Consider the following 14,879-nt stretch of genomic DNA (forward strand, 5'->3'; position numbering starts at 1 on the left):
GGCTTTCCATAAATGGGTATACTTCAGTCAGAAAATGTTCATTCATAACTTTTGCTCTTATCTAACTGGACTATTTGTTGTTTAGCAGTTGAGATTTGGTGAATTCTTTCTATATTCTAGATATACTTCTGTATATATGGCTTGCAAATATTTTCCCCTATTTGCAGCTTGTTATTTTATTCTCTTACAGGGTCCTTCACAGAGCAAATGTTTTAAATTTTGAAAAACCAAATTATTAAATTTTCCTTTAGTTTCCTTTAACTTTTGATGTCAGTTTTTAAGGATCTTTGCCTAGCCTTAGGTGCCAGCAATTTTTTTTTCTTCCTAAAGTTCTAGATTTTCTATTTTAGCTCATGATGCATTTCGAGTTTTATTTTTCCATTTTTGTTCTGTGGGGTGTTTTGTTTGCTTATCTTTGTTTCTGGCTTATGGATGTCCAGCACCATTTTTTGAAAAAGAATTCTTCTAATGAATTCTTCCATTGAATTGCTTCTGCACCTTTGTTAAGGATCAGTTGGGTCAGGCACATGAGGTGTCTGCCTGTAATCCCAGCAACTCAGGAGGCTGAGGTAAGAGAAGGCAAGTTGGAGCCAGCTTGAGGTTGGTCTTGGGGATCTTTGGTACAATACTTTAGGGGGAAAAAAAAACATTTCTCTCTAAATGAGGAAAGACAGAAGAGGAAAAACTAAAAGGGTGAAGGGGGGAAAGTGATTTTTTTTTAATCCATGGAAAAAAATCATAGCTTGCTTTACTGAGAACTGGCCATGAGACTTTTCTCCTTATTAGACCTCCAGTCTCAGTGAGCCTTTCCCTTCTCCCTTTCTCAGGTCTAGCCCACAATTTTTTTGTTTCTCAAAATCATCTCCCCCCCCACCTTTGAAGCCATCATTATATAGGTTATACTGAGAGTATGTCAATTTGGGTACTCAGGAATTTGGGTTTGGGGGTTGGGAGTCAGTGACCACCACCTGGAGAGGATTAATCTTGAAAGAGATGAAAACTATCAATGTATGCTTTTCTTTTTCACTCCCTTTTCCCAGGACATGTATCTTGGGGTTTTTCATTTTCTGTATCTAACGTCATTTGCTTCCTACGTAATTGACATTTATCTTGTTACTGGCTTTTGTTTCAGTCTATGTATTTGTGACTAGCTTTATAACTTTAGCAGGTAAAAAAACAGGTGATGTGTTCTTTGTAGCCCACTTTGTTTCCAAGCCCAATTGTTCTGTTTATAATAACTGGATTATCTTGATGAAGTCATTGGATCCCTAAAAGCTTCAGTTTACTTATCGTATCAATTATAACTGCTTAGTTTTAGAAGAAATAACCAAAGGCAGTTACAGTAGAACTTGGCAAATAATAAATAATACTTAGGTTACTATAGCCCTCCTCTTGATTCTTTCAATATTGAGTACCTAGTATGTGCTAGGGATCTGGTATATGGCCACTGACCCCAAAGAGCTTATAGTAACCCAACATCTAGGCTTCTTTCTCTACTGGGGATTGAACCCAGAGGTGCTTTACCACTAAGTTATATCCCCAATCTCTTTTTATTTTTTATTTTGACTCAGGGTGTGGCTAAGTTGCTTCAGGTCTCAGGTCTCACTGGGTTGCTGAGGTTGGTCTTGAACTTTTGATACCTAGCTTTCTCACTACACCTAGCATCCAAGTTTATTTCTTAGGCATTATTACCAGAAGTTTTTTGTCGTCTTAGAAGCAGATGATCACCAATTCATATTAGAGGGCTACTTTACAACATACCCAAATATGTGATTTAAAGCTGATTAAATTGTCAATATCTACTATAGTTGAATATATGCATGACCCAGCAATTCCATACCTGGTGGGTATGCATCAGAATATATATATGAATATTTATATGACTGCATTATTTGTCATAGTTTCAAATTAGAAGCTACCTAAATGTCCCATCAATAGCAGTAATGGATTTGCTTTATCACTGTCCTTCAGGAATGTCCCAGAGTAGGGGTGTGTAAGGCTGCACCCATTCACTTTTGCACATTGTGGCATGCCATGCAAAGTCATCTGTAAATCAGACCCAAATTTTTGTTGGTTTTTTTTCATCATCAATAGTCATAAAACTTCCTGAGTCCACAGGTTCAGGAAGATCAACAGGAAGTAATATAGTTAAAGAGTAGAAGGCCATGGACCTTTGGGCCACTTCCTCATGCAACTTATTTTGTGTCTTAAAGTTCTGCTTATGCTTGTTTTTTTTTCCCCCAGAGGAAAGGGGATTGGTACTGGGGATTGAATCCAGGGATGCTCTACATTCCCAGCACTTTTATTTTTAATTTTGAAACACAGACTTTTAAGTTATTGAGGCTGGGCTCAAACTTATGATCCTCCTCCCTCAGCCACCTGGGATTATAGGCATGCACCACCATACCCATCTTCACACCTTGTTTTAGTCAGCTTTTTTGCCACTGTGACTAAAGGACCCAACCAGAACAATGGTAGAGGGTGGATTTGATTCATTTGGCCTTCAGGTGAAATATAAAGAATTGGTCACTGTTGAAGTTGAGTGCTGTTAGATGTCTAATTAAGTAAGGAAAGCAGATAAAGAGGCAGGTATTGATAAGTATTCTCTATATGCCAGGCATTGTGCTAGTTAGTTGCCTGTATTTATTTATAAATTTTGGGATTGTAATCTGTTTACAATTGAGGAATTGGAGCTCAAACTAGTTTAGTGACATACTTAGTTTAGAAAAGAATAAATTATTGATTCATGCAACATGAATCACAAAATAACCATGCTAAATTAAAGAAGCAGATCCCCAAACCCCCCAAAAGAGAACATACTGTTGAGTCCATTCATAGAAAGTAAAAACTAAATTTGTAGCAACGTAAGGCAGAGAAGAGATTGCATGGAGATGGGAACAGCAAGTAAGGTTGGGAGGAATTATCAAGGGAATGTGAGGAAAGATTTTTTTGGGTGGAGATACATTCATTATATTAACTGTGGTAGCTGTTTTACTGTTGTACACTTTAAAACTTATCAAACTGTATATTTATATTTGTACATTTCACTGTGTATCATTTTGCCTCAGTAAAGCTGTTTAAAAGTCATACATAGGCTGGACTGAAGCCCATGGAAGAGTGCTTGCCTAGCATTTGCAAGGCTCTGGGTCTGATCCCCAGAACTGCAAAGTAAATAAATATTAATAAAATTAAAATAAGTCATACCAATTACATTGCAAATTCAGGCAAGTTAACTTGAAAATCTGAATGTAATGGGTAATTTCCTAGGCAAAGATTAACAAAAGGGGCCCTCTTCCCTATATGAATATTATAAATACAAAGCCCAACCAGACCATTTTCTTGGGGGGGTGGGGTGGATAAACAAACAGAAGAAATCACTATCCCTCAAAAAAGAACCCGGTCCAGATTATGGATTCTTAAGGATCGAAACTAGCTAGTTTCAGTCCTTCATAAATTGTTCTAGAGCATTTAAAATTAACAAAAACTTAATTCTTTTTATGATTCAAGTAAAAGAATGAAAGCTAAATCTTAAAAGTATTAAAAAAGAAAATTATGGACCAATTTCCCATGAATATTGAAGAAAATATACTATATTCACATGAATATTGAAGAAAATGTACTATATATTTACCACTCATTAACACATTAAGAATTTATTCCAGAATTGCAAGATTATCTCAACATTAGTAAATCTTTTTATGTAAAGTTAAGGGGGGGAAATGTGATTTCCATATTAAAGACTAGAAAAACCTTTAACAGAAGGCAGGCCATTTTGCAAAATAGAGACTAACCAAAGCAAAACATTTAGAGAGATGCAGCAGATACAAACCCAGGATTCTAGAATCATCACTGCAAAATTTTGCAATACATGCTTTCTATATTTAGTGATCTATGAAACATGTACACTTCATGCTGCATAAGTGGAAATTAGGCTACACTACTAATTGGTTGAAGGACAGCTTCTGAGGATTCTTTTCAGTCTGTAGGTTTTAGAACTGAAAAGGATAATAATCAAGTTACTTTAAAGTATTATTCCTTATAATGTTATATTTTGTGTTATTAAGGGAAAATATCTATCATTATCTTTCAGTAGGCTATTGTCAAGTAACTTTTTAAGTATTAGGAATTAAACCCAGGGCCTCATGCATGCTAGGAAAGTTCTCTTATCAAAGTGCTATATTCCCAGCACTTATGTATTTTTTATTTTGAGGCAGTTTTGCTCCATTTCCCAGGCTGGTCTAAAATTTGTGATCCTCCTGCCTCAGCCTCCTAAGTAGCTGGGATTACAGGTGTGAGCCATCATAACCAGATCTATTTCTATATTGAAAAAAAAAAAGTACTTTCTGAAGGATACCTGCATGACCTTCTGTTGGAGAAAACGAGGCAGTCCCAAATTTATGAAAGGGCCCAATAATTCAATAATGTGGTTCTTTTACTGAAAGGTCATAAATGTGATTTTAAAAAAATGTCTCAGGATACCTATATAAACCTATTTAGCTCATAAAGAAAATATATATTCACAGTCAATAATAGACAGAAATATTGTTGTCCCTATTTGCTGAATGAGTTTAAAAAATAGAGCAGGCATGGGGAAATAACATACTCTCCAACACACATATAAATCATCTAGGAGGTAGATCGAAAGTCCAGGGTTGCAGATTTAAAGCTTATTTCAAAAGTCCTGGTTGTTTACATACATAGATACCTCTGGGAAAAGGGAAAAAGAACTTCTGACCTCATTTTTTAAAATCTGAGACATAATTTAATGACCTTACTGGCTAAAATGAGCAATTTAGACTACTATTCCACAAATAACGTGCCCATTTCCAGTATTGTGGAGACACTGCTGTTGAAGTTTACCTCTGCCCGTACAACTTTTTACAATCCTCAGAGTCTAATATGAATTTGTTTCCCAAGATCCAAACTTTGTCTGAAAACCTTTCCATACTCAACACAAACTCAGGGCAGATGATTCCATATTCATGTATGTAAAATCTCTTTCCTGTGTAGACTCCATGGTGCAGTGAGTCCTGACTTTGGGTAGAGGTCTTCTTACATTCTTCACATAAGGTTCTCTAAGGTTTCCTTGCTGAATAAAGGCTGCCTCACAGTTATCACATTGATACATGTGGCTTCTTTGACATCAAATAAGGCCACTATGACTGAAAGCTTTCCCACATTCCTTACTCTAATTTACCTTGTGTTGGATCTCCTGATAGTAAAAGAGGGACCCATTATAAACAAAAGCCTTTTAAAATTCATTGATCTCAAAAGACAATTTTTTCCACTATGGACTCCCTGGTGTGAGTAATGACTCACCAATAACTAAAGTTTTTACTACTTATTACACTGATGTTGTGGTTCTACAGAAACTTGGGACCAAGACCTTATTTTCATTCTCAGTTATAACATACCTATTCTAAGTTTCTGAATTGGTATCTCAATTTTGTGACATGCCCAAGAAGTTATGTAAAGGACCAGTTTGATAAAAGATAGACAGACTGAGTCTAGAAGAGCATGGAAATTTTTCTCACAAAATGAAAAAGAATCAGGAAGGTATAATTTAAAAACATAAGTGATTCACTCTGAATCCAGAGTTAAGAAACCTAGAATATTATGAAACCAAGATAAAGTTTAATATGCTAAGGATAGTTGTAAGGACTATTTATACCTACTGATTGATATTATCTAGTCCACTCCTATAGACCTATGAAATGCTCAATAAGTACTTAAATGGATCAATAAACATTGGCATATGATAAAAGTTCACTTGAGACAAAAACCAGTTTTGAAATACATACTACTAATGTGACATGGGGAAATCCAGTAAGCTAGAAAATTTACAGGGGGAAAATAATTTTTGAGATAATATCCAATCCTAAAACATAAGAAACAAACAGTTTTAAAACTAAAGAAGTTGAATAGGTTAAAAAAAAAAAAAACCTGAAACCTCCACCCTTCAAACTCACAAATATGGCTGAGTTTCAAGAATTAAGTAGATATTAATAAGATTGGTAGATGTAAGTTTTTTGGAGTTATTGTTTGTTTGGCTTTGGTACCAGGGATTGAACCCAGGGGCACTTAACCACTGAGCCACATGCCTAATCCCCTTTTTTAAAAAATATTTTTTAGTTGTACTTGGACACATACCTTTATTTATTTTTATGTGGTGCTGAGGATCAAACTCAGGGCCTCAAACATACTAGGCGAGTACTCTACTGCTGAGCCACAACTGCAGCCCAAACCCTTTTTATTTTTTGAGACAGGATATTTTTATGTTGCTTAGGGCCTTGCTAAATTGTTGAGGCTGGTATAAACTGAGCCCCCTGAGTTGCTAGGATTAAAGGCATGCAGCACAACGCCCAGCAAAGTTTTAAGGAACAGGATACTACTAAAAGTTTGGAATAGCTTCTCTGAGGTTTCCATTGTCTGGTTTTCTCTCCAGAGAGCCTTTCTCATCCACTTTCTATATCAAAAGTCGATAAAGCTCAGAGTTAAACTAACACAGTGACTTAGTTGTACTATCTCTGCCAAAATATATCTTTTTCTATCCTTTAGCCTGGATCTATTGGCAATGAGATGAAGATGGTCTTGGAAAACTTTTTTGAAGTTTTTTTTTTTTTTTTTTTTAACTCTTATGTAAGAACAGCAAACAAAAACTCAACATAGAAAAAGAAGGTTCAAAAAAATAAAAAAGGAAGAAAAGTTTCCATGAACACTAGGGGGAATTAAAACCCATGAGGCGATGCTGGTAAAATCCCACAGTTCAGTTTTGTTGCTTCTGTGCTATTCCCAAAGCCTTTCACTAGTAAAGCCATAAATGAGCCTCCCCCAACCCTTCCCACTTGTGGTTAGTCCTTCATTCAAGATATCTCTTCACTTCATCCAGCTAACTGATGCCTCCTCTCCACATTCTGGACATTATACTACCTAGGTCTGTAGTTCCCCCAGCAAGGGTCAGGACTTGTTCCAGTACCTGCTCATTGGTATTTATTTCCCCTGTTGGTATTTATTTTCCCTCTGACTGCCCTTTAGGTCCAGGTATTTATCTTCTAGTAGTAATAACTTAAAGTTTATTTAAGAAATATCTGTGACTTCTTTGCAACCTGCTTCTTGGTCCTGAGAACAGTCCTCTTCCTCTACCATCAGTCATTATTAGAGATCTTTCCTAGAAGAGAATTGCCATTCTGGAATGAGAGAGTTGAGGAGAAGATTCACAGCAGCTTGTGGTTCACACTGATTTTTCAGAAGTATTTCCTTGTAGCCACTCTTCTTCCTGAGACATTAAAAAAAAAAAGTTAAAAGGCACTTTTTATATTTTGCTTAGCTTTTACCCCAAAATTCACTCACCTGTACAATGTACTTTGGATGGAACTTTGTCAAAAGCTAAATAAGGAGAGAGTATGTGGGAGTGACTTTGCAAATTATTATCTAACCCATCTGCTAGTCTTTTACTTTTTAATTTTTTAAAAAATTTTGAACTCAAAGATGGACAGAATGCCATTATTTATTTTAACGTGGTGCTAAGGATCAAACCCAGTGCCTTACACAAGCCAGGCAAGCGCTCAGCCCTTCTTTCTTAAATGTTTATGTAAATAAGGCTAGAGACAAAGTCTAGGACCCTTTCTCCCTTAGGAAGTAGAATCTCATAAAAATGGCAGAGAAAAGAACATCAGAAAAAAACAGCAAGTATTTATTAAAGTATGTTATGAGGGCTGGGGGTGTAGCTCGGTGGTAAAGCACTTGTCTAGCATGCACACGGCCTTTGGGTTTGACCCCAGCACTACAAAACAAAGTGTACTACGAATTTAGTCATTCAACTAGATACTATTATATTCCACTAACAGATGAATGACACACGCCCTGCAGATTAAACAATTTACTCAAAGCCCCACAACTGTTTGAATGCATTCTTTCTTTGTACTCAAGGGTCAACTGATCTACTATTGAATCACATCATTTCCCTCCAATAAACCCTCCTTTCCTTGTATCAAACCAAGAACGACAGGCATTCCTCTTTTTCTCAACAGCCCCCATATCCTGAGACCTCAAAACTTGGAAACCATTCTTAACCCTCCCTAGCAGCTCTCAATGATCAGAACTAATCTCTCCGGAATCTTTAAAGTGCTGAATCGGACACAGAGTTTGAATGCGAGATCCACGAACTTAAGACCACCGCAGCCCCCAACGGCTCACAAAAGGTCAGAGGGGACAGTCGTTCTAGGTCTTGCTGCTCTAATGAACCACGACAGCATTCGGGCTCCTCTAGGATTCTGGAGGTTTTCTCGTCTCTGTGGTTGCCCGGCCGTACTCCGCTCTAACTGAGCAGCGCGGGTTTCCGCTTCACAATCAGGTAACCCCAGGGGCCTCTGTAATGCAGCCCCGCCGAGGTTGGGTCTTCCTGCTAGAAAAGGTAACAAGAACTCCAAAAACGAATGGCGGCGGGAACCATGAGCTACTAGCTATCTCTGATAACTAGGAGATAAAAGACAAAGAAGTCTGTGTTCCGGCTTTGGTGCTATTTTGTTCTGTGCTGTTCAGCAGTTCCCAAGGGAAGAAAGTAAAATTGAAGTGGGTGGGAGCTTTTCTCCTAGGGCTAGGCGGACTTTGCCACAGTCTAGGGAAACTTGCATGGTTACAGGTCACTTTTGACATGGGCATAGGGCATCTACAGCCGGCACATTCGAAAGAGAGCACAGTAATAAAACAGTAGCAAATAGTTATAATGCATTTAATGTGTAACAAGTACCTTATATTTAACTCATTTAATCTACACAATTACCCAATTAGGCAGATACTTTTATTGTCACCCTTTCATCTCTGAGGTAACTGTGCAGCACAACAGGTTAAACTGTTTGCCCAAAGCCACTGTTGAGAATCGAATCCCAGCAACATCTTCTAGAACTCTTGCTCTTAAACTCTGCTTTGTGAATATGTAGGAAAATTGGCTACAAGCTGTGGAGTCTCTAAACTGCCTCACCCCTGTTCCTACTTCCCACTGAAGTAGGCAGAACAAAGGCATTAGATCAAAAAAGTAAGGTATGCATGCCAATCTTGAAAATAAGGAAGATTTAATTTTAAATCAGAGGCTATAAATGTCCTCCACTTAGGAGTCCTCCTTGGCAACACCAAGGGGCAGGCCCTTTGGCCTCAGGAAGATAACTCGCAAGAGCAAACAGACATTTCCTAGAGATAAGGAACTCGGATGGATGGATGGATGGATGGATGGATGGATGGATGAAAGTTCTGGGAACCTTGACTGATGGGCTTCCAACGCGTAAAGTCTTTTGTAATATGCATGAAAAGAGTCAACCAAATCAAAGAAAAACTGCAGGCTCTTAATGATCATCTTACAATGTGAGCTACGGAGATAACCAACTGAGTTTAAAACACATCATGGTTTGCTTTATAAAAATCAAATTACATACATAAAATCAAATTATATCTAATATATAAAATAAAAACAATTGATATAATCATACATATATTCTTCTAATAAATGTGTGACATGCAGAAATACTACATATGTATAAGAAATTACAAGGACTCCTTACCAATTATACCCAGAAACATATGGAAGGAGAGATGATCCAAGGAAATCCTAAAAAATAGTTGTAGGAAGGGCTGTGAAATGAGAACTTTTCTTTTTTTTTTTTTTTCTTAATTTTTTATTGTTGGCTGTTCAAAACATTACATAGTTCTTGATATATCATATTTCACAATTTGATTCAAGTGGGTTATGAGCTCCCATTTTTACCCTATATACAGATTGCAGAATCACATCAGTTCCACATCCATTGATTTACATATTGCCATACTAGTGTCTGTTGTATTCTGCTGCCTTTCCTATCCTCTACTATCCCCCCTCCCCTCCCCTCCCCTCCCCTCCCCTCCCCTCCCCTCTTCTCTCTCTGCTCCCTCTACTGACATTCGTTTGTCCCCCTTATATTATTTTTCCCCTTCCCCTCACTTCCTCTTGTATGTACTTTTGTATAACTCTGAGGGTCTCCTTCCATTTCCATGCATTTTCCCTTCTCTCTCCCTTTCCCTCCCACCTCTCATCCCTGTTTAATGTTAATCTTCTTCTCATGCTCTTCGACCCTACTCTGTTCTTAGTTACTCTCCTTATATCAAAGAAGACATTTGGCATTTGTTTTTTAGGGATTGGCTAGCTTCACTTAGCATAATCTGCTCTAATGCCATCCATTTCCCTGTAAATTCTATGATTTTGTCATTTTTTAATGCAGAGTAATACTCCATTGTGTATAAGTGCCACATTTTTTTTATCCATTCATCCATTGAAGGGCATCTAGGTTGGTTCCACAGTCTAGCTATTGTGAATTGTGCTGCTATGAACATCGATGTAGCAGTGTCCCTGTAGCATGCTCTTTTTAGGTCTTTAGGGAATAGACCGAGAAGGGGAATAGCTGGGTCAAATGGTGGCTCCATTCCCAGCTTTCCAAGAAATCTCCATACTGCTTTCCAGATTGGCTGCACCAATTTGCAGTCCCACCAGCAATGTACAAGTGTACCCTTTTCCCCACATCCTCGCCAGCACTTGTTGTTGTTTGACTTCATAATGGCTGCCAATCTAACTGGAGTGAGATGGTATCTTAGGGTGGTTTTGATTTGCATTTCTCTGACTGCTAGAGATGGTGAGCATTTTTTCATGTACTTGTTGATTGATTGTATGTCCTCCTCTGAGAAGTGTCTGTTCAGGTCCTTGGCCCATTTGTTGATTGGGTTGTCTGTTCTCTTATTGTCTAATTTTTTGAGTTCTTTGTATACTCTGGATATTAGGGCTCTATCTGAAGTGTGAGGAGTAAAGATTTGTTTCCAGGATGTAGGCTCCCTATTTACCTCTCTTATTGTATCTTTTGCTGAGAAAAAACTTTTTAGTTTGAGTAAGTCCCATTTGTTGATTCTAGTTATTAACTTTTGTGCTATGGGTGTCCTATTGAGGAATTTGGAGCCCGAACCCACAGTATGTAGATCGTAGCCAACTTTTTCTTCTATCAGACGGCGTGTCTCTGGTTTGATATAAAGCTCCTTGATCCATTTTGAATTAACTTTTGTGCATGGCGAGAGAAAGGGATTCAGTTTCATTTTGTTGCATATGGATTTCCAGTTTTCCCAGCACCATTTGTTGAAGATGCTATCCTTCCTCCATTGCATGCTTTTAGCCCCTTTATCAAATATAAGGTAGTTGTAGTTTTGTGGATTGGTTTCTGTGTCCTCTATTCTGTACCATTGGTCCACCCGCCTGTTTTGGTACCAGTACCATGCTGTTTTTGTTACTATTGCTCTGTAGTATAGTTAATCTGGTATCGCTATACCGCCTGATTCACACTTCCTGCTTAGCATTGTTTTTGCTATTCTGGGTCTTTTGTTTTTCCATATGAATTTCATGATTGCTTTCTCTATTTCTACAAGAAATGCCATTGGGATTTTGATTGGCATTGCATTAAACCTATAGAGAACTTTTGGTAATATCGCCATTTTGATGATGTTAGTTCTGCCTATCCATGAACAGGGTATATTTTTCCATCTTCTAAGATCTTCTTCTATTTCTCTCTTTAGGGTTCTGTAGTTTTCATTGTATAAGTCTTTCACCTCTTTTGTTAGGTTGATTCCCAAGTATTTTATTTTTTTTGAAGATATTGTGAATGGAGTGGTTGTCCTCATTTCCATTTCAGAGGATTTGTCGCTGATATACAGGAATGCCTTTGATTTATGCATGTTGATTTTATATCCTGCCACTTTGCTGAATTCATTTATTAGCTCTAATAGTTTCTTTGTAGACCCTTTTGGGTCTGCTAGGTATAGAATCATGTCATCTGCAAATAGTGATAATTTAAGAGAACTTTTCTTTGAGAAATGATGAAAGTTGCAAAGACATTCAACTAAAGGCTATCAAATGATTTTCCTTAGGATGAACGGGCATTTGTTGCTCAAATAAATTATGGCCTTGTGGATTCAGCAGGGGCACCATTTGAACCATAAAAAAGGCAGATCTTAAGCAAACAAAAACTATTTTGTGTACTATATAATTGTCTTTTATTTCTAAATCCATGAAGTGCCTTCAAATATCGTATCACTTTTAAAAACCCTCAAAGATAGGCCCATGAACAGATTATTAACACATCTAAATCTTTATGATTTGTATTAAAGAAGACAACCAAATGTCCCTTATTCTGTGAGAAACATGTAGAAATTGAATTATGGTTCTAAGTTAGGAGGTTGATCCAAAAGCTGAGACTGATGTTTACAATGCCCAAATCTCATCCAAGATTTGTATGCAGAGAAGTGCTGACATAACCTGAGGTGTTTGTATTCCAGACTTTAGGGTTTCCAAAGTATTTTTCAGAATAATGGTGGGTGATGAAAAATTTCTACCAGTTATTACTCAAGACACTGAATACCATAGCAATAGGTGGTTTGTTTAACTGAAAACAAAAAATTATCTCACAGAGATTAAAACTGTGGGCTCTAGCTGGGTGCCATTTTACACACCTGTAATCTCAGTGATTCAGGAGGCTAAAGCAGGAGGACTCACATATTCAAGGCCAGCCTCAACAATTTAGCAAGACCCTGAACAAATTAGCAAGACTCTGTCTCAAAATTTAAAATAAAAAGGACTGGAATGCAGTTCAGAACTAAAGTGCCTTGGGTTTAATCTCCACTATGAGGAGAAAAAAAAATGTGGGCTCTGGAACAAGGCTGCTTATATTCAAATCTTGGTCCCATCATTTACCGTATGACCTTGAGCAACTTTAATTCATTTATTTCATTTTCATTTCCCATATAAAAATAATGTTAAGTAAAGCATTTAGTAATATCTGGCCATTAATAAGCAGTTTAGAGATGTTATGTATTATTGTATTTTTTTTTTTTTAGCTATCTAAAAAAATTCTTTGTTAGTGCATTAAAGTTACACGGAATAGTGAGGTTCATTTTGACATAATCAAACATGGTTAGGACATAATTTGCTCCATTTCAGTCCCCAGTATTTCCTCTTTCCTTCCTGTCCTCCCTCCCCCTGTACCCCTTTTTCTTCTCTACTGGTCATCCTTGTATTTACTTAGGTTTTTTTTTGCTATAGAATGTGTTTATTTTTTTTCTCTGTGTATCATCTGTTTATTTTTATTTTTTTATTGGTTGTTCAAAACATTACAAAGCTCTTGACATATCATATTTCATACATTAGATTCAAGTGGGTTATGAACTCCCATTTTTACCCCAAATACAGATTGCAGAATCACATCGGTTACACATCCACATTTTTACATAATGCCATATTAGTAACTGTTGTATACTGCTACCTTTCCTATCCTCTACTATCCCCCCTCCCCTCCCCTCCCATCTTCTCTCTCTACCCCATCTACTGTAATTCATTTCTCTCCTTGTTTTTTTCCCATTCCCCTCACAACGTCTTACATGTAATTTTGTATAACAATGAGGGTCTCCTTCCATTTCCATGCAATTTCCCTTTTCTCTCCCTTTCCCTGCCACCTCATGTCTCTGTTTAATGTTAATCTGTTCCTCCTGCTCTTCCTCCCTGCTCTGTTCTTAGTTGCTCTCATTATATCAAAGAAGACATTTGTTTTTTAGGGATTGGCTAGCTTCACTTAGCATAATCTGCTCTAATGCCATCCTTTTCCCTGCAAATTCCATGATTTTGTCATTTTTTAGTGCAGAGTAATACTCCATTGTGTATAAATGCCACATTTTTTTATCCATTCATCTATTGAAGGGCATCTGGGTTGGTTCCACAGTCTAGCTATTGTAAATTGTGCTGCTATGAACATCGATGTGGCAGTATCCCTGTAGTACGCTCTTTTAAGGTCTTCAGGGAATAGTCCGAGAAGGGCAATAGCTGGGTCAAATGGTGGTTCCATTCCCAGCTTTGCCAGGAATCTCCGTACTGCTTTCCAAATTGGCCACACCAATTTGCAGTCCCACCAGCAATGTACAAGTGTACCCTTTTCCCCACATCCTCGCCAGCACTTGTTGTTTGATTTCATAATGGCTGCCAATCTTACTGGAGTGAGATGGTATCTTAGGGTGGTTTTGATTTGCATTTCTCTCACTGCTAGAGATGGTGAGCATTTTTCCATGTACTTGTTGATTGATTGTATGTCCTCCTCTGAGAAGTGTCTGTTCAGGTCCTTGGCCCATTTGTTGATTGGGTTATTTGTTTTCTTATTGTTTAATGTTTTGAGTTCTTTGTATACTCTGGATATTAGGGCTCTATCTGAAGTGTGAGGAGTAAAAATTTGTTCCCATGATGTAGGCTCCCTATTTACCTCTCTTATTCTCTTGCTGAGAAAAAACTTTTTAGTTTAATTGAGTCCCATTTGTTGATTCTTGTTATTAACTCTTGTGCTATGGGTGTCCTATTATGGAATTTGGAGCCCGACCCCACAATATGTAGATCGGAGCCAACTTTTTCTTCTATCAGACGCAGAGTCTCTGATTTGATATCAAGCTCCTTGATCCATTTTGAGTTAACTTTTGTGCATGGCGAGAGAAGGGGATTCAGTTTCATTTTGTTGCATATGGATTTCCAGTTTTCCCAGCACCATTTGTTGAAGATGCTATCCTTCCTCCATTGCATGCTTTTAGCCCCTTTATCAAATATAAGATAGTTGTAACTTTGTGGATTAGTCTCTGTGTCCTCTATTCTGTACCATTGGTCCACCCGCCTGTTTTGGTACCAGTACCATGCTGTTTTTGTTACTGTTGCTCTGTAGTATAGTTTGAAATCTGGTATCGCTATACCGCCTGATTCACACTTCCTGCTTAGAGTTGCTTTTGCTATTCTGGGTCTTTTATTTTTCCATATGAATTTCATGATTGCTTTCTCTATTTCTACAAGA

The sequence above is a fragment of the Marmota monax genome, unplaced genomic scaffold, assembly GCF_021218885.2.
Source record: "Marmota monax isolate L192 unplaced genomic scaffold, Marmota_monax_Labrador192_F-V1.1 WCK01_AAM20220418_F8-fsc00280, whole genome shotgun sequence".
In the NCBI taxonomy this organism is placed as follows: domain Eukaryota; kingdom Metazoa; phylum Chordata; class Mammalia; order Rodentia; family Sciuridae; genus Marmota; species Marmota monax.